At 54.4% G+C, this 20,981-nt stretch overlaps 1 protein-coding gene across 3 annotated transcripts in view; it reads left to right on the forward strand.

Annotated features, from left to right (window-relative positions):
- Positions 1 to 6,455: 6,455 nt before the first annotated feature.
- Positions 6,456 to 20,981, forward strand: part of LOC121443026 (CXXC-type zinc finger protein 5) — a 31,126-nt gene continuing 16,600 nt past the window's right edge. Inside the window, exon 1 of one of the 3 annotated variants that reach the window (XM_041644710.1) lies at positions 6,456 to 7,025. The gene's annotated coding sequence lies outside the window, so the exon portion shown is untranslated. Of the gene's footprint in view, positions 7,026 to 10,312; positions 10,424 to 20,981 lie in introns of those variants that run through there. The other 2 variants (XM_041644711.1, XM_041644712.1) reach the window with 2 other exon arrangements.

Below are 20,981 nucleotides of genomic sequence, written 5' to 3' on the forward strand. Positions count from 1 at the left end.
AGTCACAACCAACCATAACTCCAGCTCCAGAGGATCTGATGCTCTCTTCTGACCCCTGTAGGCACCAGGTGCACACATGGTGCACATACATACTTGCAGGCAAAACATTCATGCATATAAACAAATCTACAAAAATAATAAAATATACTGGGTATAATTGCACACACTAAAAGATTACTTACCACCTTTAATCCCAGCACTCTGGATGCAGAGGCAGGTGGACCTCTGTGAGTTCTAGGGCATCCTGGACTATACCAGCCAGACCCCATCTCTAAAAAATAAAAATAGCCAAGGGTAGGGGGTAGGGGTGCATGCCTTTAGTCCCAGCACATGGAAGGCAGAGGCAGGCGGATCTTTGTGAGTTTGAAGCCAGCCTGGTTTACAGAGAGTTCCAGGACAGCCAGGGCTGTTACCCAGAGAAACCCTGATTGAAACAAACAAAAAGGCAACCATTATTGTATTCCTTGGAGCTGGGAAGACGCTAGGGGCCAATCCCAGTTCTCGGTGTCAGCTGGGTTTCCTCATCCCATTCTTTATCTAGGCGCCAACACTCCTTTGAGGAGGTGGGACTGGCATGATTATGTGGGGCTGCTGGGCCTGGGACTTGCCCTGAGGTCCACCCAGAATTCCTTAGAGACAAAGGTCAGGGCTGCAACAGGCAGACTGGAGGGCTGACCAGAATGACAACTCTCGGAATTTAGAGGGAAGAGCTATCCACACAGAAACTTCCCCTCCCCTTGAGAGTTAGGGGAAGGATTTGCTCAGGTGTTGAGACCTCTGGCTCTGACCTCTGACCTTTGGCTTCTGGCCTGTGGGTGAGCACTCAGGGCCAGAGTCATGACTGGGAGTGGGGCCCAAGGGACCCAGTGGTGGCTGTGGGAGTTAACGATTTACAAGGGGCCCCATCCTGAGGCATCTCTCCTTGGCCCAGTAGGCAACCCGTGACTGCCCAGGCGGCTAGACACAAAACCAGTCCCACCAGTTCAAAGAGCAGTTCATCCAGACCCCACCCCAGGCACAACCTGAGCGCCCCATTTTCTGTAGTCTGAAGAGGTGGACAGTGTAGAGATTGGTAGGTGGGTCTTGGAGCTGCCTTGCCCTGTGAGAGGAAACCTCAATGTGGAGGGCACCTAACACCTGTCTTTATCCTCTGGGGCCCTGTCTGACAGAGGAAGAGTCATCCAGCCCCTCAACCAGCAGGCTTCCCTCTTGCTACTCCACCCTAGCCTTACCGCCTGAGCAGACACTTAGAGACCAGGTGAGCCAGGGCAGTGGTGGCACACACCTTTAATCACAGCACTCGGGAGGCAGAGGCAGGCAGATCTCTGTGAGTTCGAGGCCAACCTGGTCTACAAGAGCTAGTTCCAGGACAACCCCAAAGCTACAGGGAACCCCTGTCTCAAAAAACAAAACAACAATAACAAAAACAAACAAACAAAAAAATAGAGATCAGGCGAGCTTCTCAATGCCCCAAGGTATCCTCCCCCAGTACAGGACTCTGCCTTTCCCTCCACCTCCCCTAGGCCTCTCTCCTTCAGTTACTCCTTCCTGACCTGGGAGCCCTGGAGCCATAGTTTGGCCTCTGTGGTATTTAGTCATATTCCCACTAGACAGACAGTTGACCCATGACTGCCTAGGGAGAAGTCAAGAGATACTGTCAGGGGCATGGTAGTCACCAGACTGATGTTGCTCTCCTCCCCTTCCATACACACATACATGTATGTTTGACTCCCTGTAGTGTAAGAGTGTAGACCCGTGTCTGTGGTCATTTACACATGTGCAGAACTGTGCATGGCTGGGGAAATGGGCTAGTCCCCGCCTCTAGAGCTGTTCTGTTCTGGGCCGAGGTCCCCTCTGATTTTCTCCTCCATCCCCTTTCGTTTTTTCAGGCAAGGGTGAGCCACCAGACAAATTTTCCAGGAGTAAGCCTGGACCATGTTTGATGCTTCCCTTTGGTTTGACAGCTGTCTATTCTGTCAGCTGTCATGAGGTGAAGGTGACACAGACCTAAGGTCCAGTGGAAGCCTGAGTCCACAGTGGGCTTTTGTCTGCAATCACAATCCAGCGTGCCCTCCATCAAAGTCTGGCCTGTATTCTACCCCAGAAGGCAAGCTTGCAAACGCTCCTGCTCTCTCCCTTCCATCCTCAGTGATCCTGGTGAAGGAATTCTGTCCTAGAGGAGAAAGGAGATGACATTAGGCAAGGTTTTGAATGGGACATTTATTTTTTCCCTGACAGGGTTTCTCTGTTTAGCCCTGGTTGTCCTAGAACTCTCTTTGTAGACCAGGCTGGCCTCAAACTCACAGAGATCCGCCTGCCTCTGCCTCCCAAGTGCTGGAGTTAAAGGCATGTGCTGCCAAACCGGGCTCTGAATGGGTCATCTTTATTGGAGACTCACCCCTCCATCGGGCATCTCCATCTCCCAGCTGTGCAGTTAATGGTGGGCATTAGCTGAGACACAGAAGTTGTAGGGAAGGCCTCAGATAGGGTTGTAAACTTGGCACCAAGCTGACTGCTTCCTATGCATATTTAATCCACAGATTCTGAAAGCAATCAGCTTGTGTCTAATTCATATACGCTCTCACTCAGAAAGACAGACTTCAGGAGTAGGGATGGTGGGGAGACACTCCTTACCTTCAAAAGATTTTCATGGCTGGTGGTAGTGGATGACTAAATGCAGCCAAATGAACAAATAAACCTATTTCTGGGGCTGGGGATACAACTCAATGGTTGAATACCTTCTATATATGAGCAAATCTTATCCCTGGCCCAGCCAAAAGAGAAAAAAAACCCATTTCTATGTGACGTGATCACAGTGGCCTATGAGCGATGATAGCACAAAGCCAGGCCATGGTATAGGGGTAAAACATACATTTCAGCCGAGCGGTGGTGGTGCATGCCTTTAATTCCAGCATTCAGGAGGCAGAGGCAGGTGGACCTCTGTGAGTTCAAGGCCAGCCTGGTCTACAAGAGCTAGTTCCAGGACAGGCACCAAAACTACAGAGAAACCTTGTCTTGAAAAATAAAAAAAAAACCAAAAACAAACAAACAAACAAAAACGGTACCTAGTGGGGTTGGAGAAATGACAGATAAGGGCACTGGCTGCTCTTCCAGTGGCCTTGGCAGCTGACAACCACCTGTAACTCCAGTCCCAGGGGATCTGACGCCCTCTTCTGGCCTTCACAGACACTGCATACATGGTGCACAGATATACATGCTGGCAAAGGCCCATATACATAAAATTAAAATAAATGTTAGGGGCTGGAGAGATGGTCCAAATGCTAAAAGCACTGACTGCTCTGCCAGACGACCTGAATTCAATTCCCAGCACTCTAATGGCGGCTCACAACCATCTGTAACTCCAGTTCCACAGGATCTGACACCCTCTTCGGGGCTCTCACACTCGTGGTACATAACTATACATGCAGAAAAAACATCCACACATATAAAACAAAAAATTTAAAGTTTTTTTTTTTTTAATTACCTATCATGGACTGAAAAGACTGTGTTCGGCCCAAAGAGACACCATTTCCAAGTATCAGAAACACTACTGCTGGTCTTATAGAGATGGCCCAAACTCAGGCTGGGAGTGACAGCTGGAGAGGATTGGGTCTTCATCAGGACCTACTGTGACAGGCTTGGATCAGCTCCTCTACACAGAAGAAAAGTCTATGTAAAGTTCGGGAAATTATAGCCGATCCTATGGAGTGCAGGGAGCCAAGGCAGGATGTGAAGCAGAAGAGCCCCACAGAGCGATTGTATGGAAGAGGCTTCACAGAGACAGCAAATCACAGTGTTAGAGAACAACTTCAGCATCAACTTTTTAATGTCTTCATCTGAGAAAGGGAGAAGATAGCAAGAAAAAGAGTGAGATGGGCAAGAGCTTAGTTCATGCTGGTGACAAATATTATCTGTGGGATTCAAGAGGGCATGATCAGGCTGGGGTAGCTAGTGGAAAGGAAAGGAGATCAGGAAAGGAGAGAGGGAGAGAAAGATGTACCTAGACGTGGTGGGGTGGGGGTGGCAGGAACACAATAATCTAGGGTCCTAGACGGCTGCATTCCCCTCTGGAGAATGCGGGGCCCTCCCTCCACACAGGTCCTGGAGACTTGCAGGATGGTTGTTTGAAAAACTCAGTAGAAATCTTAGTAACAATGTAAACCAAAATATTTTGTTAGGGACAGACCCAAGGTGGCTTCCCTCAGTCTTGAGAAATGTGGTCTTTCTTGCCTCCCCCTGCCTAGATGTCTTCCCCTGTGCTCACACTCATGATAGAAATATAAGTAGATGGCAGCCATGTAACATTCCCTGTTCATAGTGTGTTTTCCATGGGAACAGCTTCCCAAGTAGCTTGGCCAAGTGAGGACCTGGGCCCCTCCCAGTTGTTGAGGTGGGAAGACTGAGTCCAGGCATTGGTTCTCATTTCCCTGAGGAGAGACCTGGCTCTCTCCACTGCAGACCCTTAGCCTTTGGTTTCTTGAGTTTGTTGGAGGCCGGGGGGGGGGGGGGGGGGGTCAAAAAAAAAGTGCAAATTCCTAAGATGAAGCTCCGCTCAAACCCCCATAGATCCCGGTTTAGAGATCTTCCTTTTTAAAGTGTATGGGTGCATATGTGCAAATACTGAGGCACACAGGTATGTGTGAGCTGGAGGACAGTGCTGTCCACCTCCTCTGAGTTAGGGCTTCTCAGTGGCATGGAGCTCCCAGTTAGTTGAGGGTAGCTGGCCAGTAAGCCCCAGGAATCCTTGTGTCTTGGCCTCTTCAAGGCTGGGTTTACAAGTCCGGATTCTGGGTATCAAATTCAGGTCTTCCTACTGGAAAGGAAAGCATTTTTATTTACTGAGTGAGCCAGACTTCCAGCACAAAGCCATTTCCCAGTGTGCAGGGTTTGACTCTGTCCTGGCTCTACCCTTCAAGCACCTACCTGCGGGTCCTTTTTCTTCTTGGGTCAGGATCTTCTAGCTCCTAGTTCCAGAGAGCAGGCGCTTAAGAGCAGTTGCTGGTTTTCCAGAGGTCCTAAGTTCAATTCCATCAACCACATGGTGGCTCACAGCCATCTGCAATAGGATCTGATGCCCTCTTCTGGTGTGCCTGAAGACAGGTCACTCATATACATAAAATAAATAAATATTAAAAAAAAAAAAGAATGGTTCTGGTTCTATAGCAAACACCTTCTTACTTAGCCAACAGGCTTGTTCGGGTTGACTGTGAAGAAACCAGCTAAGGCATCCACTAGACACTAGGTAGGAAAGAATTGATGAGGAGGTGTCCCCAGTGCCCGGGGAGTCAAGAGTGCGGGACAGGTAACACATTCCAGATGAGCTCTGCCCTTTGACATTCCACCCCGACCCCAACTGGGTTAAAGCCTTAAGTCCATACACAGATGGCCCGGAGGGTGGGTATTAGTCCCAGCTCTAGGGAGACCCACAACCAGAGAGAGGAAGCAGCTGTGCGAGGCGATTTCGCTTCTCCCATAGAGGCCAGGGCCTGTGGCTTGAGGCACCCTGGTGGTTGCAGTTAACTCCCTGTTATCTGGACCCCACTTGATATCAGACTGTAATACTTAGCACCAAGCTGACGCCCCCAACCTCACCGCCCCTTCTCCTTCGTGGGTCTAGGGTCTGTGCTTTCTCTGCGTTCTAACTGCTTGAATCCCTGAAGACTGCATAACTATCACTCCGGGACGACAGGAGTCCAGGGCTCATTCTATAGTTCTCTGAGAAGACATCAGCTGTAGGATTAGCCCAAGCTGGGCAGATACAGGAGGGGACGTTGTCAAAGGGCAGAGGCACAGATGGAATCGGTGCAGAGACATGGGGGCTCAAATCAGCTGTTCCCACAAGGTACCTATTCTATTACACAGGGCTGAGATTTAGCTCTCTTAGCTGCTCATCTGTTGCTTTGTTTTAAGTACTATTTCAGATTCTCAGTTCATAGGCCACGGCTCTAGGAAAAAAAAAGAAGCCAAACGTCCTTTCTCTGATCAGTTTCTTTATCTGTGAAATGGGAACAGGACTCTTGCTCCTTTCTTCCGGTGGAATTAGTATCTACTGCATGCAGGAAAAGTGGTTTTGGGAGGGGTGCGGTCTTTGAACTGAGAGTCGGTGGACCGACAAACACCTGAGCTGGAGGGTGGGCAGCCAAACCCTCCCTCTCAATTCCTGTAGCTTGCTGCCCCAGGGAAGAGCTGAATAAGGGACAGAAGGTCGGTGGATTTTCCCCAGAAGGTGCGTCTCCATGTCCAGGCATCTCTTATAAAGGGGGTGGGGGAAATATTTATTTGTAAAGTTGCACGGAAAAAAGGTGAAACAGGGCTCGCGGGGGAGCCGAGCCTGGGCGGACCTCGCCAGGACGCTGGAATCGGGAGGCGCAGGGGCTGCGGCTCCAGCTTCACAGCCTGCGGCGTCCAAGTGGCCAAAGCGGCTCTGGGAGGGAGACCGCGGGAGGAGGAAGGGAATCCGAGGTGGAGGGGGGGGTGTGTGTGTGAGGGAGCCGCTAGTCCGGTCCGGGTTTTGCCGGCAGCCCCCGGGCAGCGTTCGGAGCTTCTGCCCGGGCGGGCGCGCGGCGCGGCGGCAGAGGCGGCGGAGCCTGAGCTGGGATGTAGAGGCGGCGGCGAGAGCAGGCGTCCGAGCAGAGCCAGAAGAGGAGAGCCTCGCCCCCGACAGCCCGACCCCGCGTCCCCAGCCTGTGCCTAGCCATGCGCGTCGCCTGCTGAGTCCGGGCGCCGCACGCCGAGTCCTCCGCCCGCCGCGCCGCGAGGCGCTGCGCTCCGGGGTGATTAGTTGCTTTTTGTTGTTTTTTAATTTGGGCCGCGGGGAGGGGGAGGAGGGGCAGGTGCTGCAGGCTCCCCCCCCTCCCCGCCTCGGGCCAGCCGCGGCGGCGCGACTCCGGCTCTGGCCCCGGGCGCGGCGGGCGACTGGAGCGGAGCGCACCGCGGCGGTGCCCAGAGCGGAGCGCCGCTCCCCGCCCCGCCCCTCCCCCTCGGCCTCGCGGCGACCGTGGCGGCTCGGACGACTCGCAGAGCCGGTAGGTGTCGGGCCACGGCCCTCCCTCGGCCCCCCCCGGGAGGCCAGCCCCCTCCCCTTCCCCGCCTCCCTCCCTCTCCTCCCCCGGGGCTCCGTGCGCGGCCGGGGCCGGAGTTCGCTCCAAGTCCGCGGAAAGTTTGGTGGCGCGGGTTCCCCCGAAGTTCAGGTGCGGAGAGCCAGGGATGGGGAAGGAGGGGTCGGTGTTTGGGAGGGGCGGGGGACGCCCGCAGCCTGAACCGCGGGGCCTGGGAGACCTAGCTCCGGTGATCGCTCGGTGGCCGCTGCTATATCCAAGCCTTCCCAAGCCGCAGTGTGCTCGGTCGCAGATCACTGAGTTCAGACAAAAAGAGGGGTTTTAGGGTCGAGGACGGCGGGCTGGGAGCGGAGGAGCGAGGCTGGAGCTCTCTCTGCGGGGGACGCTTCCTTCCCAATCACTGGTGCTCGCGGGCGCCTGGGGGTCCTCACCTCGCAGTGCAGGGCGGGTGCTGCGCCTGCGGGGGCGGCTGCTTGCAGATCTGCGGCGCGTACTCCCCGCATCAGACCCCGCTCGCTACCCTGTGTTTGTGGGCGACCGTAACTGCCCCGAGCGCCACGGACCACTCGTGGCCGTGCCTTCGACTTGGAAGAGGCGGCGGCCACTTCTGTGTGTTTCTCCTCGGCTCCTCGCCCCCGCTGCCTGCAGGGTGCCTGGCGGGCTGATCAAGTTTGACCTTTTTTTTTTCCCCGTCAAAGTATATTACCCCCACCTCCGCTGGCCAGGCGGCCTCTCTTCTGTCCTCTACGGCCTTGGGGAGTCTCGGACTGCCTCTCCGCGTGTGCCCAGCTGCGTGCAAAGCCGGGGACGCAGAATGGGGGGGTGTTCCTCAGCTGCAAGGCTGCAGGGGGCGGGCATCCCAGGCTCCTGCCACGCTGCTTTGGCCCCGAATTTACCCCCGAAGTCCCGCCCGAGCCCCCTCCCTTTCGCATCCCTGGAGCCCATCCCTGGAGCCGGGGGCTGAGCCGCCGCGAGAGGAATGTGTTAATTTTCTGACTGGGGGGAAGTTGTCCTCGCCCGGAATGGGCTGTTTTCCGGCGGGGAGCGCGGGGTGCGCCTGGCTTTGTTTATATATAGGTCCGACCAAAAGTGAGGGACCCCGATTTTTAAGTAGGGAACCTGTCACAAGAGCTAGTGTGCAACGGAAGGAAGCAAGAAAAATTTCCTTTTTTTTTCTCCTGAGGGAATCGTAAGGGGTGCGCAGAGTTGGGTTAGTGCCACGGGTTACAAGGAGGTACCATTAGATTTGGGGGTTCTGTAATGACTCATCTTGAAAGACTTGATCCCCCTAGTCTCCTGAGAAAGGGGGAAATGAAGGTTTGGCAGCCGCACCCTACTTTGCTCCCCGGGACCCTGGGTGGTCTGAGAGTTGGGTCCTCCAGTTGGGGGTGCCCAAAACGAGATGCGGATTAGGCCCTTGATCCCCACCTTTCCCTGTGCCCCCGCATAGTTTGCAGCCCTTGGTTTTGTAGTGTGCGGAGCCCTCCCTTGCCCGGCGGGTTTGCCCAGGAAGCGCTGGGGAAGGGGGCGTGTGATCGCTGGCCCTCGCCCCCGCCCCCGCCGGAGCCGCCCCAGGGCCGCCGGCAAACAGAGTCCCTTTCAAGTTTTCCGCTGGGGCCGCCTGGCGGGGGCTGCGAGCACGGTCGCTGCGGACTTGTTTGGAGCGCGGTTTGAACGCCCCGGCGCCACCTCAGCTGCCCCCGCCCTCGGCTTCGGGGTGTACGGTCCTAGTGTTGGGAAGCATTTAAATGAGATGGTTAGGGGTCGCCTGGGGGCCTACGCTTGGCCTGACCCTTTACCGAAAGACTCCTGTGTCCTGGCTTTAGCTGGAAAGCCTTCCCATCCCCTTTTTGAGAGCAGTGCGAGGAGGCTGTCCGCGGCTACTTTGCCTGTAACTGCATGGTGTTGATTTAGCAGTTCCTTAGATGAGAGTCAAGCTGGAGCTTGTTGGGGGGGGGGGTAGTGGCTCGCTTTGCAGCTGTCACCTCCCCACTCAGAACGGAAATTGTCCTTCTCCTCAGGGAGGAGGGAGGGGGTGACAGTTTGATTTTTGCCCCGGAGAGGGGTGGGAACAGCTGAGGGAGGTTGGCCTCTGGATTCCCAGGCAGCCCGGATGGCTCTGTAGCCCCCCCCCCCCCCACTCCTGGCTGGAGCTGGGTTCTCTAGGGGAAGCCCCTAGCCAAGCTTAAGTCCCCCCCCCCCCTTTTCCAAGGTGGTACAGAGGGCCCTCTGCGGCTAGGCCCTTGGCTGGCTGGCTTGTTAGTGCCTTATTTATGTGTCTTTGGGCCCGTTTTCCCAGCTCAGCAGGTGACCCTGGCCTGGGCCTCCTATCTCCCCTGTTGACTTACCGGAGGGCCAATGGCCTCCCCTTTATCACGTGAGGCCTGGAATGTCCACCCGGCTGGGCTGAGCTAGGCTGCATGGGGGAAGGGAAGGGGAGGGTTCTGAATCCATGGCTCAAACCCCTCGCCTGATATGTGCCCCGGGCTCCCATGGTGACCTCTCAGTTTTGCTGTTTCTTTTCTGATACCCGTTTGGCAAGTACAAAATTGGGGCCCATAGGAATGTGGGGCATGATTGTCTCTGTAGATGAAGTACCCCATCTTTTTAAGGTCCCCACCTAGTTACTCATGAGAGCATGCAATGATCTGGAAGACATCCCCAGAAGGAGTGAGAGAGCTTTGGACTGAGCTAAAGCCCATTGATTTCCAAGGGTGTATGGTGAAGTAGAGAACCGGAGGGATACAGGTGGGACAGACCTGGTCCTGCTCTTAGAATTCTGGGATGTGATCCTTTAGTCACAGCTAACTCTGCAGCGTTTGCTTTCACTGGTCCTGGGCTGATTTACCCGCTGTTATTACATGTGATTCGTTTGTTCATTCTCTGATGGGGAATAGAAGTTGCTGGTCACTTTGCCATTCTGGGGGTACCTATTCATTCTGCCTCTGTGGTCTAGAGGTGCAGCTGGGTGGAAGCTCTACCTTCCCGCTACCCTCTTACCCATGCCGCTTGATCTCATCCTGGGGCTGTGTGTGGCTGTGTGTGTGTGCGCGCGCGTACGAAGTGTCCTTGCCGCTTAAGTATATTAATAGTTAAACTCTCACTCATAGCTGGAACTCACCAGACCACAAAAAGCCTCCCCCGTTACTCACGCACTGCTGCCCAACAAGAATATCCCAGTAAAGTTTTTTTTTTTCTGCATTCTGGAACTTCCCCCTTACTCTGTCGGCCTCCTCGGTGCTGAGCCCACCTTCCCAGGCTGGCAGTGAGAAAGGACTGCCCCTTTAGAGACCCAGAGGCAGTGCCAGCTGACTACGATGGGGTTGTGTGGCACGGTGTGGATCTCCCGTGTGAGAACCTGGATGGTATGTCTATATCTTTGATCTGTGTGCAGAGTGTATCTGCCTGAGAATGTGGAAGTCTAAGATGGGTTATTTTGCGAATGGTTATGTGTATCTGCATTGTACGTGTACATACATACACCTCATGCGCTTAAGTCTGAAATGGCATGTCTGAATGTTGGCCATGTCCCCTACATACTACGTGTGTGTTTGTGGGCACGCACGTTTGCTTGTGTGTGCATGTGTGCATATTCTTTATGTTTCAAGTACTTGGAATTTTGTAGAGTTTCGTGTTTGTATGTGTTTGTTTTGAGACAGGGTCTGACCTGGAACTTACTTTGTAAACCAGGTTAGCCTTGAACTCAGATCTGTCTGCCTCCCTAGTTCTAGGATTAAGGGTGTGCCCTACCACTCCTGGCTTCTGGTGTGTGTCTGTTTTATATGGGTTTTATAAATCCAGACGTGTTCACGCCTTAAGTGGTGTGACTATTGAAGCGGTAGGCATATTTGAGCTGGGGGGGGGCAGTAGTTAGTGGCTGGTGTCTGTCTTCTTTTTTCTTTCTATATTACTCTGTCTGCCATTCTGACTTTCTGAGTTCCTCCCTCCCTGCTTGTGAAGCTTAAAACCTTTTCTGCTCAGTTGTGCCCCTCCCCCTCCCCGCAGTAACTGGGCAGCCTCCCGGTCGGCCTGCCTGCTGGGAGTTTTGGAAGCCTTGGAGGGAGACAGGCTGGGGCCGGGGTGACAGCGCATATCCACGGCGATGGCAGCCTGTGATTATAAGAATAAAAGGATTTTAAGGTCATGGGTGTTTTTTATGCTTCTCCCCTTTGCTGGAGCCGGTGGCAGCAGAGGTCTTTGGTTGTGTATCTGCAGGTTAGAGTGTGTCCCTATGCAGGTAAACAGCAGTGTGTGTGACTTACCTGGGATCACAATCACGTGTGCACACGCATGAGCAGAGCCTGTGAGAGTGCCTGCCTGTCTGCCTTGACCTCTCATGAGAGACCGTGGGCTTGTCCTGGATTCTCCAGGGTGTGTGTGTCCCTGTTAAACTTCCTGCGTCCCTCAGAGCTGAAACTTGGACAGTCTTCTAAGGAAGAGTGGGCTAGCCTCAAGCCTTGCTCACCTGTTTTCCCCTCGCCTAGTTGAATATTTCTTGCTTCGAGAGTAGCTGGACCCAGTTACCTGGGCAAGGCTACATCTTGGGGTGTCAGTGCCCCTGGCCCTGCTCCAGCCTCTGTAATTGCATTCTGCTGCCTAATCCCCCGCCAGCTCAATTAGATTGCAAATTCTTCTTCATTTCCTGCCTCTTGATGCTGGCCTCCCTCTGGGCTTGCAGGGATTGGGGGGTGGTGGGCAATCCCAACTTCCCTTCTACTAGCTCTAGGGACTCTGGGAGGGTGATTAGTTCCTGGTACAGTGACCCTAGAGCTAAAGTCAGGACCCTGGAGACCAGCAAGACAGGGTTCCACCAGCCCTTTTGAGCCAACTCTACTATCCCTCTGTCCAGAAATAGGTTGTCTTTTAGCGGGTACAGGGCTCTGTGTAGAATAGGCGGGTCCCTTTAGCCAGGCCCGTAGGCCATACCTTGACCATGGCCTCCGTAGGCTGCGCGCAGCTCCTGCCTGTCGCAGTTACTGCTCACTTAGCACAGAAGTTACCTTTTAGTCTGTGTTTTTTCTTTTTCCAGACAGCATCTTGATCTTGGCTATACAGTTCAGGCCAACCTCAGACTTGCCGAGCCCCTGCTTCCTCTGCTTTTCCACATACTGGGATGTACGTTCCAGCGCTTCTAGCCATAGCCTTGTTTTTCTCTTTCCTGATAACTGTTCCCAGCCATAATGCTTTGGGGGGCTCATGGGACCCCCAAGGCCTTCTACTGGATCCCCAGTACCATCCCTGGACTTCACCCAGACAAGTACACATGAATGGCAGGACTACAGAGAGATCATTAGACCTGGCTGTGAGTCCTGGCCATTGTGACTGACTGTGTGACAATTTCTGCTAACCTGTTTTCTTACCTCTGAGGTAGGACAATAAGTGGCTACCTCACTGAGACCAGTTTCAGATTGAATACAAGGACTCAGCATGAGGGGGGACCTCAGACAGTCAGCAGTCAACATAAGTTGGGTTTTTGTCTTTATTTTTTTTTTGTTTTGTTTTTTGTGGGTTTTGTTGTTGTTGTTGTTGTTGTTGTTGTTGAGACAGGGTTTCTCTGTAGCTTTGGAGCCTGTTCTGGAACTCAACTCTGTAAACCAGGTTGACCTTGAACTCACAGAGATCCCCCCCCCCACACCTCTGCCTCCTGAGTGCTGGGATTAAAGGAATGTGCTACCGCTGCCTGGCTGAAATTGGCTCTTTTGCTGTTGGTTGGGTTGGATTTTGTTTTTTTTTTTTATTTTTGAGACTGAGTCTCTCTATATAGCCTTGGCTGTCCTGTAATTCACCATATAGATAGACCAGGCTGGCGTTGAAGTCACAGAAATCCACCTGCCTTTTCTGGGATTAAAGACGCAATAATGCCGCATCAGATTTGGTTTAGAAGTTGTCTTTTACAGCATCAAGAACTACTCCTAGTGAATGGGCGGGAGCATAGGGATCTCTTTTTTTTTTTTTTTTTTTTTTGTATTATAGGGATCTCTAATATCCAGGGATGTCTCACCCTGGATGCATCATGTTCCCTGTCTGCAAAGTGGACCGAGGGGATTGGTGTACAGGACTCAGGATGCTGAGCCCCAGCAGGTTGCCACGTTATTTTATGTTATTTTTTTCCTTCCTTTCTTTCCGCACATGAAGCCTGGCATGGGTAGAACAACATGGACATAGAGGGCAAGGGACTGGCCAAGGTCGTGAGGCTGGTAGTGGGGCCAGGGAATGGCCTGCTGGTTGCTGCATGGTGACTTGCTTGGACCCCCCCCCCTCGTGCCCCCCAGGGAAGAGGTGTCTACCCCTCTTCCCCCAGGAGGCACCATGGCAGCCACTGTGTTGACAGGCCTCCTGGCTTTCTTATTGGGGTGGTTAGCAGCTCAGGAAGGCTGGCCATACCCAACTCAGCCCGAGGGGGGAGTGAACTGCAGAGGGCTCTCTCCTGTCATTAATCCCCATGGTCCCTCCCACCCTCTGCATGTCCTCTGTTGGACAGGCTGTGACAGAGGTGGGGGCTGCTTTCAGCCTCAGGCTCCCCTATCTCTTACTGGCTAGTCTTCTGAATTCTCTGACCTCTGTCACTCACTGGCCTGGGCTCTTTAATATTTCATGGCCCTTCAAGTCGACCCCTGCCCCAGCCCACAGGGCCCCCATTGTCTGCAGCCCAAACATCTCTGTCACTGAGTTATTGACCCAGCCGCTGCCCCTACCTTCTCTGGCTGTGACCACTGCGACTACCCCTGTCTTTCCTTCTGCACCTCTACGGGTGACACCTACACCCACCCCTTCCCAGGACATCTCTGGCCGTCTCATCTGCTTTTTCTCCATTTTCCCTTTTGTTGGTCCCCCCCTTCCCAGTGGAACAGAAACCGTGGCAACTGGTCTGCCTGCCTGTCCTTGCGCCCTCCGCCCCTTCCTGCCCCCTCCTCTGGCTGGCTGGCTGGCTGGCTGGCGTGAGAGCTGGTTTTATTTATTTTTCTGTTTGTTTGGGAAGAGGGCAGTGGCAGCCCTGGGCCTGGCTGCAGTGCTCCGCTTAGAACCGCGGGCAGGCCGCCGTGCTGGCCTCCCAAGAATGCGACTGGGACGCCGTATTTACTCCTCTCCAGCTGCTGTGTTCAGCAGGGCAGAGCCAGACCTGCCCAGTGGCCCCTGGGGAGCCTTGGACTCACTCTGTCCTGTCTGGCAGACCCCATGTGGCTTTTGGGGAGACCAATCCCTCCCTTGCCTCTGACCTCTCCTGACCTTCTCAGGCTCTCTTGGTCTGCCGTGCTGGAATGAGCCTACAGTGAGGGTACCAGAGGCCTAGTACTCAGCAGCCACTCTATCTTCTACCAAGGAGCCTAACCTAGGCCCGTAGTCTCCTGGCCAGAGCTATGAGAAACATCTTTCCAGCCTCTCCCTGCACTGGGCCTAGTCCCTGTCCATGCCGTAGTTCCTCGGCTTAGATCATGGGCAGGAGTGAGGAGGTGCCGAGCCAGAGTGGCCGGATCCCTCACGGCGCTCACACACTCAGGTGTGTGCACACGCAGCGTATGTGGTGAGACCTGCTTAGTCACAAGCACGTGCTAGGTTGTACTTCCGGTCCTCGGCTCCCTCATTCATCAGTTGCTTGCAAGGTTTCTGAGCCTGCTCGTTGCTGGGCTTGCAAGTGGGATGTGGCGGTGACTCTTCCGTACCCCAGTACCCCAGTGCCTGGCACCGTGTGAGTGTTCAAGGGGGTAGCTATTGTCACATGATTAATAAAAACCCAGAGACAGAAACTGGGGTTCAATCTGAAGGTCAGAAAAGCAAAACAGCCACTGGCTCTTCTTACCTCTACCTCCGTTGGAAACTGCGATCCTGCCTCCAGGAATCCCAGGATGACACTGGGTCAGGCTCTGCTCCCAGTGAATATGAGAATGACGAACCCACCTTGAGCCCCACTGAGCGATGCATCTTTCTGGCCCTTTTCTGCTTTCTGAGGAAAGTGAGTTCGTGACAGGCTGTGAGGACCCTAAGGACAGCTAGAGTCGTCAGTGTGTGGTGGTTTTCTGCCCTTTCCACTCTGCCTAAATGTTTACCAAACATAGGTCTGGGTTTCTCCCACCCCACCGCCCCTCCCCCAATCCCATCATCCCAGCAGTGTGGGGGGGCTGACCCTTGGGTAAATGAATGAATGAACCGGCGGTGTGAGTGAACTTTCTCAGAGTACACTGCGATGTGGGGGTAGACAGGCTGGTGTGTAGACCCCTACTGGCTCTGTGAAGCATAGTGGTATGTGAGGTGCTGAGCGGCCGCAGACCAGGGACCTGCTGGGCAGAACCAGTGGGCAAGTCCTATCTTCTCCTTGGACCTCACTGTTTCTATCTGTCAACTGGGCTCCAACTTGGAGTCTTTTTTTGGCTACCTACCAGCTGGCCTCGACTGCGGCCAGCCCCAGGAGGTGAAGGGACTGTGGTGGGAAGCAGGAACCAGTGGGTGGCGAAGACAGGGAGATAAAGCCAGGAGCTTGGCTTGGAACCTGAGAAGCAGAGAGGCCAGTGTTGACCTGATGTGGGCTGGGCCCTCCTTTGGAGGAGGGAGCCCAGGCGCGCGTGTGCACGTGCGCGAACACACACACACACACACACACACACACACACACACACCAGCCACCAACTCTTGCTCCTCCACAAGCTCATTTCCTGACATCTGTGTCGTTAGTGGCCCTGTGTGCCAGGAGGTGGCCTGTCCCCTTGGGGTTAGACTGGTTCCTCCCCCAGCCCATAGTATGCCCCAGCTTTATGTCATTTCCTGTTGACCCTGATACAAGAAACTCAGTCCCCTCTCCAAAAGCTAGGTAGGAGATTGGTTAACTGGCCCAGCATAGGAGATAGAGGTGGGCTGGATACAGCCCCTCCCAAGGGCTGCCAGATCTTGGCAGTCTAGAATTTTTAGTGATAGGAGTCTAGAATCATAGGCTGCTTGCAACGAAAGGATGTTTTAAGTCGGGATTTATGTCGTGTTGGGATTCTAGAATCACCAAGGAGTGGGTTTTGCTGCAGGAAGGAAGCAGAACGGCCGTGCTTCAATCTCTTGTTTGATGATAGAGAACACGGGTGTGGGGCTGAGGGCTTTCCTGAGGTCACAGAGCCTGGAGACCTCAAGTGACATGAGCCTATTCCTGGGACTGAAAGTCCAGATCCGCATGTAGTGGGCTTCGGGCCCAGTCAGGCAGCAAGGGGCTGTGGCTGGCCTTCAGGCACAGGAGGGGTCCTCCCTGTGGCAGCCTGCCGCCTGCTGCCCACGCTTCCCGAGGCACCAGCGTGAGGAGGAAATGCAGGCTGTTGCTTCCAGTGACAGCAGGCAGGGCCGGGCGGCTTCCCAGCTCCCCCTCTGACTCATGACTGCCTGCAGCTCCCCTCCCCTGGGGTCCTCAGCAACTCCATCTGTGCAATGGGGAGAGGAGACTGTGTCCCACAGTATGGTTCACAGCAACAACGGGCACTGTTAGGTGGCAGCGTGGTCCAGAAGGCCTTCCAGCACTGAGAGGATTCCTTGGAGTTTACTCTGGGCTCCCCAGCAGCCTGGGGAAGAGGTGACAGGGTTCCTGAGCAGAAAATGTAGGTTTATGGGGTAGATAAGGGAGGATTCTCTCTCTCTTTCTTTCTCTCTCTCTCTCTCTCTCTCTCTCTCTCTGTTTGTTTTGTTTTTCGAGACAGGGTTTCTTTGGAGCTTTGGAGCTTGTCCTGGAACTAGCTCTTGCAGACCAGGCTGGCCTCGAACTCACAGAGACCCACCTGCCTCTGCCTCCCAAGTGCTGGGATTAAAGGCATGTCCCTCCCCCCCCCCGACTCCCCCCACTCCTGAATATCTTTCAGGATGAGATTGGATGGTAAACCTGCCCCTCCCGCTAGGTGGGAGGAGCCCCTCCTGACCGGTATGTCCATCTGTAAAATGGAGCACATGTTATCCCACAAGGGCCAAGTCAGCATCTCCACTGGATATGTGTTGGGTGCTGGGGACTCTTAAGTCAAGTGGCACATATCCCAGGGAGAAGGGGATTCTTGGCAGCAGAAATGGCAGGGAGGGGGGTGACTGGGTCACAGGGAGAGTAGAAGGAGCTTGGCAGCTAGGCTGTGGCTAGAGGAAAATCCCAGCTGCCCTCCCAGGAAGACCCAGGGAGCTGGATGGGAGGCAGTAGGGGGCAGACTTGGCCTCCCTCTGGCCCCCCTCAGGTCTACATGGAGTCATCCCAGCCTGGCAGCTGGGTGGGTGTGCCTCTCACTGCAGGAGAGCTGGAACGCACCCTTCCATGCTCTGTAAGGGGGGCTATGACTGCCAAGAGGGGTTGGGCCCTCATCCAGATTTCAAAGCTTCTGATGCCCTCAGCTCTGTCCTGAGCTACTACCTGGGGTGGGGGTGGGGGGCTGGCAGGTGCTCTTTCGTTGGCCCAGGAGAATGGGAAACCCCTGGAAGGGCCTCCTGGGATGTTGGGGAGGCAGTAGGGATGTAGGCAGTTGCCACCCAAACAGACTGGCTTGCTTGAAGTAGCCTCCCTGTCTCCCATGGCCAGGGCCGGGGACTGGGGTTAATGTTGTGAGAATTGACACTGGTCTCTCCTGCCCTTTCTTTTCCCCAACTGTCCACCAGACTGTAGGCTCTGGTCTCTTCCCATCCCTGGCTACGTCTGCAGAACCCCCTGGGAAGATGGGGAGGAGGCACAGCGGGCTCAGAACAGCGGGCGCCTGCTCAGCCAAGTATTTTGCAGGAGCTGTCAGAGACAGACAGGCACGTGGGGAATTCAGTGCTTGTGGGGCTGGGGGAAGCAGCGGGTGGGCAGAGGGGAGCTGCCTCCCGGCCTGCTGAACCCTGTGGCGATGACTGACCCCCCCACCCCAATACCAGAGCAGTGTGGGTTTGGTGATGTGCTGATCCTATCCAGGGTCCAAGATGGGAAAGGCTCTCCAGCTGAAGTTAAGATCCAGACAGGAATTTGGGTTGTGCCCGACTGTCGCCTCCAGGAAATAGCACGCTCGCTCTCTCTCTCTCTCTCTCTCTCTCTCTCTCTCTCTCTCTCACACACACACACACACACACACACACACACACACAGCCTGGCACAACTTGTCTTCTCGCCAAAGTCCGGTTGGGTAGATTGGAAGAGATTAGTATTGCCCAGTCTGAGCAAGGAAAAGGCAGATTGGGGAGTAGTCTTTAGAAGCTTAAAGTTTATATTATGGGGAAGGAACCTCTCAGGCTTTGTAACCACTGTGCTAAGACCCCAACTTAGTTGCTTTTGTGAAATCTCCTCAATAAATCCTGCAAGGCAGGATGGAGCCCAGAGCTGAGTAAATACTTGATTTTTTTTTTTTCACAACTAAGACCCAGAGAAGCATTCACTGGCCCAAGGTGACTGCCTTCCCATCTATCCTACCCTCTGTCCCCATGGGGGTGGAGCCAATGAGAAGAGGTGAGCTTTGGGGTTTGCTGGGGTGGGGTGGGACTAAATTTAGTCATCGCTGCGTAGCCTCTGGGAGCAGCTGTTAGTGCAGAGACAGAGGCCTGAAGCTGCATTTAGTCTGGACAGAAATATCCTATCACCCACCCACCCACGGCTTGGGCAGCCAGGCTGTGGGCTTTTTCCCTGAGGGGCAGCTTGCCTGGGCCTGGCGACCCTGCAGGGCAGGCAAGATGACCCGATAGGCTTTTCCCAGATCAGGTTTCTATGAAACAGGAACCGCAGCCGGAGACTGGACCGTGGGGGCCAGGGCAGCCAAAGCCTGGGGGGCCAAGAACGCCTCTCTGGCCTCCCTCTCCAGCTCCTCTGCTGATGCAGCCCTCCCCTTCTCAGAGGCCTGGGGAAGCAGCAGGTTATTTATCAAGCCAGCCTCCCCGCCGCGCGCCTGCCCGCGCCTCCTCCCCACTCTTGTGCTGGCGGCCATGAGCCCAGCAGAGCAGGGTGAGCTGGGCGGGCGGGTGGCGAGATTAGCTCAGGAGACGTGAGTCACCCCATCCCCAGCAGCAGGCAGACACACACAACACAGCCAGGGACATGGTGTGTACAGCTTCAGCACACCTAATGCCGCGTGCCTCAGCATGACCCACAGCCACACATGCTCCAGACTCAGTTACATATGTGTGGGGAGCTCAGTAACACCCAGTCCTGGTCAGTTCTGGTGCACATGCATGCCGTTCAGGCTCAGGCAGTGGTCTGTAGGCCTGGCTCACACCTTTCTGAGGCTGCAGGGCTAAACCAAGACCACCAGCAGCATTGCCTGTTCCGTACACCTGCACACACACAAGACTGCTCATCCCTGTTGAGGCTTACACTCGAGGCCTTTAATCCCAGCACTCGGGAGGCAGAGGCTGGTGGATCTCTGTGAGTTCAAGGCCAGCCTGGTCTACAAAAGCCAGTTCCAGGACAGGCTCCCAAGCTTCAGAGAAACTCTGTCTCAGGGTGGGGGTGGGGGGGTGGGGAAGACCTCCCCTAGGTCCTGTTGTCTTCCGAGTCTGTGAGGTAGGGGTGAAGGAGTGCTCTCTCCATCATTAGGCTGCTGTGGTCCTATTCGGGGGTCCAGTTACCCTCATCATAGAGAGCTGCAGCTCAAGCCGAAGATACCAGGAGAGGTAGGCTAGGAAAAGAGGCAAAACAGCTGGGAGGAGGAAAGGCTGGAGAAGGAGTGCTGTGGAAAACCCATTTTTCCAGGAGCACTGAGTGGCCAGCTCTCTCCCCATTCACAGTGGGGTCTGTGAGAGATGGGAGCATCCCAGGAGCTGGTGGAGGAAGGACACCTGGCACAGTGAGCTGTGTCCAGAGAGTCTGTCCTTCTGCTATCCTGGCATTCACTTTACTCTGTCCCCTGGGTTCCTAAGACTCTTCATACGGTGCTCCCCCTGCTAGCACTCCGAGATTTGGTATTTAGCCACACCTCTTAGTCTGCATGGTACTGGGCTGACAAGAGGGCCTGGGCTGTGAGGTTGGCAGTGTGCCTGCGGTGGTGTCTAAGCCTTAGCTCCGTTGGGGCCAGAGCTTGCCGTCCCTCCCACATAGAACTAGAGACAACCATTTTCCATACGAGAAGTGAGAGAATTGAGCTTGGGTGGATGTGGCCTAGTAATCATGAGGGCATCGACACCACTGTCCAGTACTTCTACAAATCATTTGGGGTGCAGCAGGCTCCCACCTCCCAGTCTCCTCTATATTGGATGGTCTATATAAGTCTGAGAAGAAACAGCAGCAGTGATCACCTAGAGAACTGGATTTCTCCCTAAGCTGGAGGCTTGGATTTTGGCTAATATGTGCGGTGTCATGTCCCAGCTTTATTTGTTTTGTTTTTCTTGAGATCTTGGCTGGTCTTGAACTCAAGTATGTAGACCAGGCTGTCCCCAAACTCACAGAGATCTGCCTACTTCTGCTTCCCAAGACCCGGGGTTAAAGGTGTGCACCACCACACCTAGCCTGCCAAGTTTCCTGGCTTCATCTTTGTCATCTATAACACAAACCAAGTCCCATCTGTGTATTAAAGCTTTAGTGACGCGAGAGCTAAGGTCGCGAACACAGCTCATGCCTGGCTCCATTGAGCCATGCTGGGGCCAGTGAGCCCGTCTGCTCCTCCAAAAGCTAGCACTTTTCTGGAGGTTGCACTCCTCAAGAAACATCCTTAGATTGCCTTGGACACAGGCCCTGTCTGGAGCTCTCCTCAGATGAAGGCAGCTGAGTGGCCGGAGGCGGGGACGTGAGGGTTGGGTTCAGAGCAGGAGAACATGAGGCTGTAGTCCCACAACCACTGATATAGAAGTGCCAGCATAGGGTGGGCATGGAAAGGGTGACCATAAGTGTAGGTGGGCTTTCCCTGTGGTCAAAAGAGGCATGGGCCCAGCCAGCTGGTACTGCCCTCCTAGTAACTTTCAGACTAAACCACATGCTTATCTATCTCCTGGGGTTTGCAGGTAGAGGACAGGAACTGCTGGGGTGGG

Source organism: Microtus oregoni, unplaced genomic scaffold, assembly GCF_018167655.1.
Source record: "Microtus oregoni isolate MIOR12 unplaced genomic scaffold, Mior012 000098F_ref0000018, whole genome shotgun sequence".
Lineage (NCBI taxonomy): Eukaryota > Metazoa > Chordata > Mammalia > Rodentia > Cricetidae > Microtus > Microtus oregoni.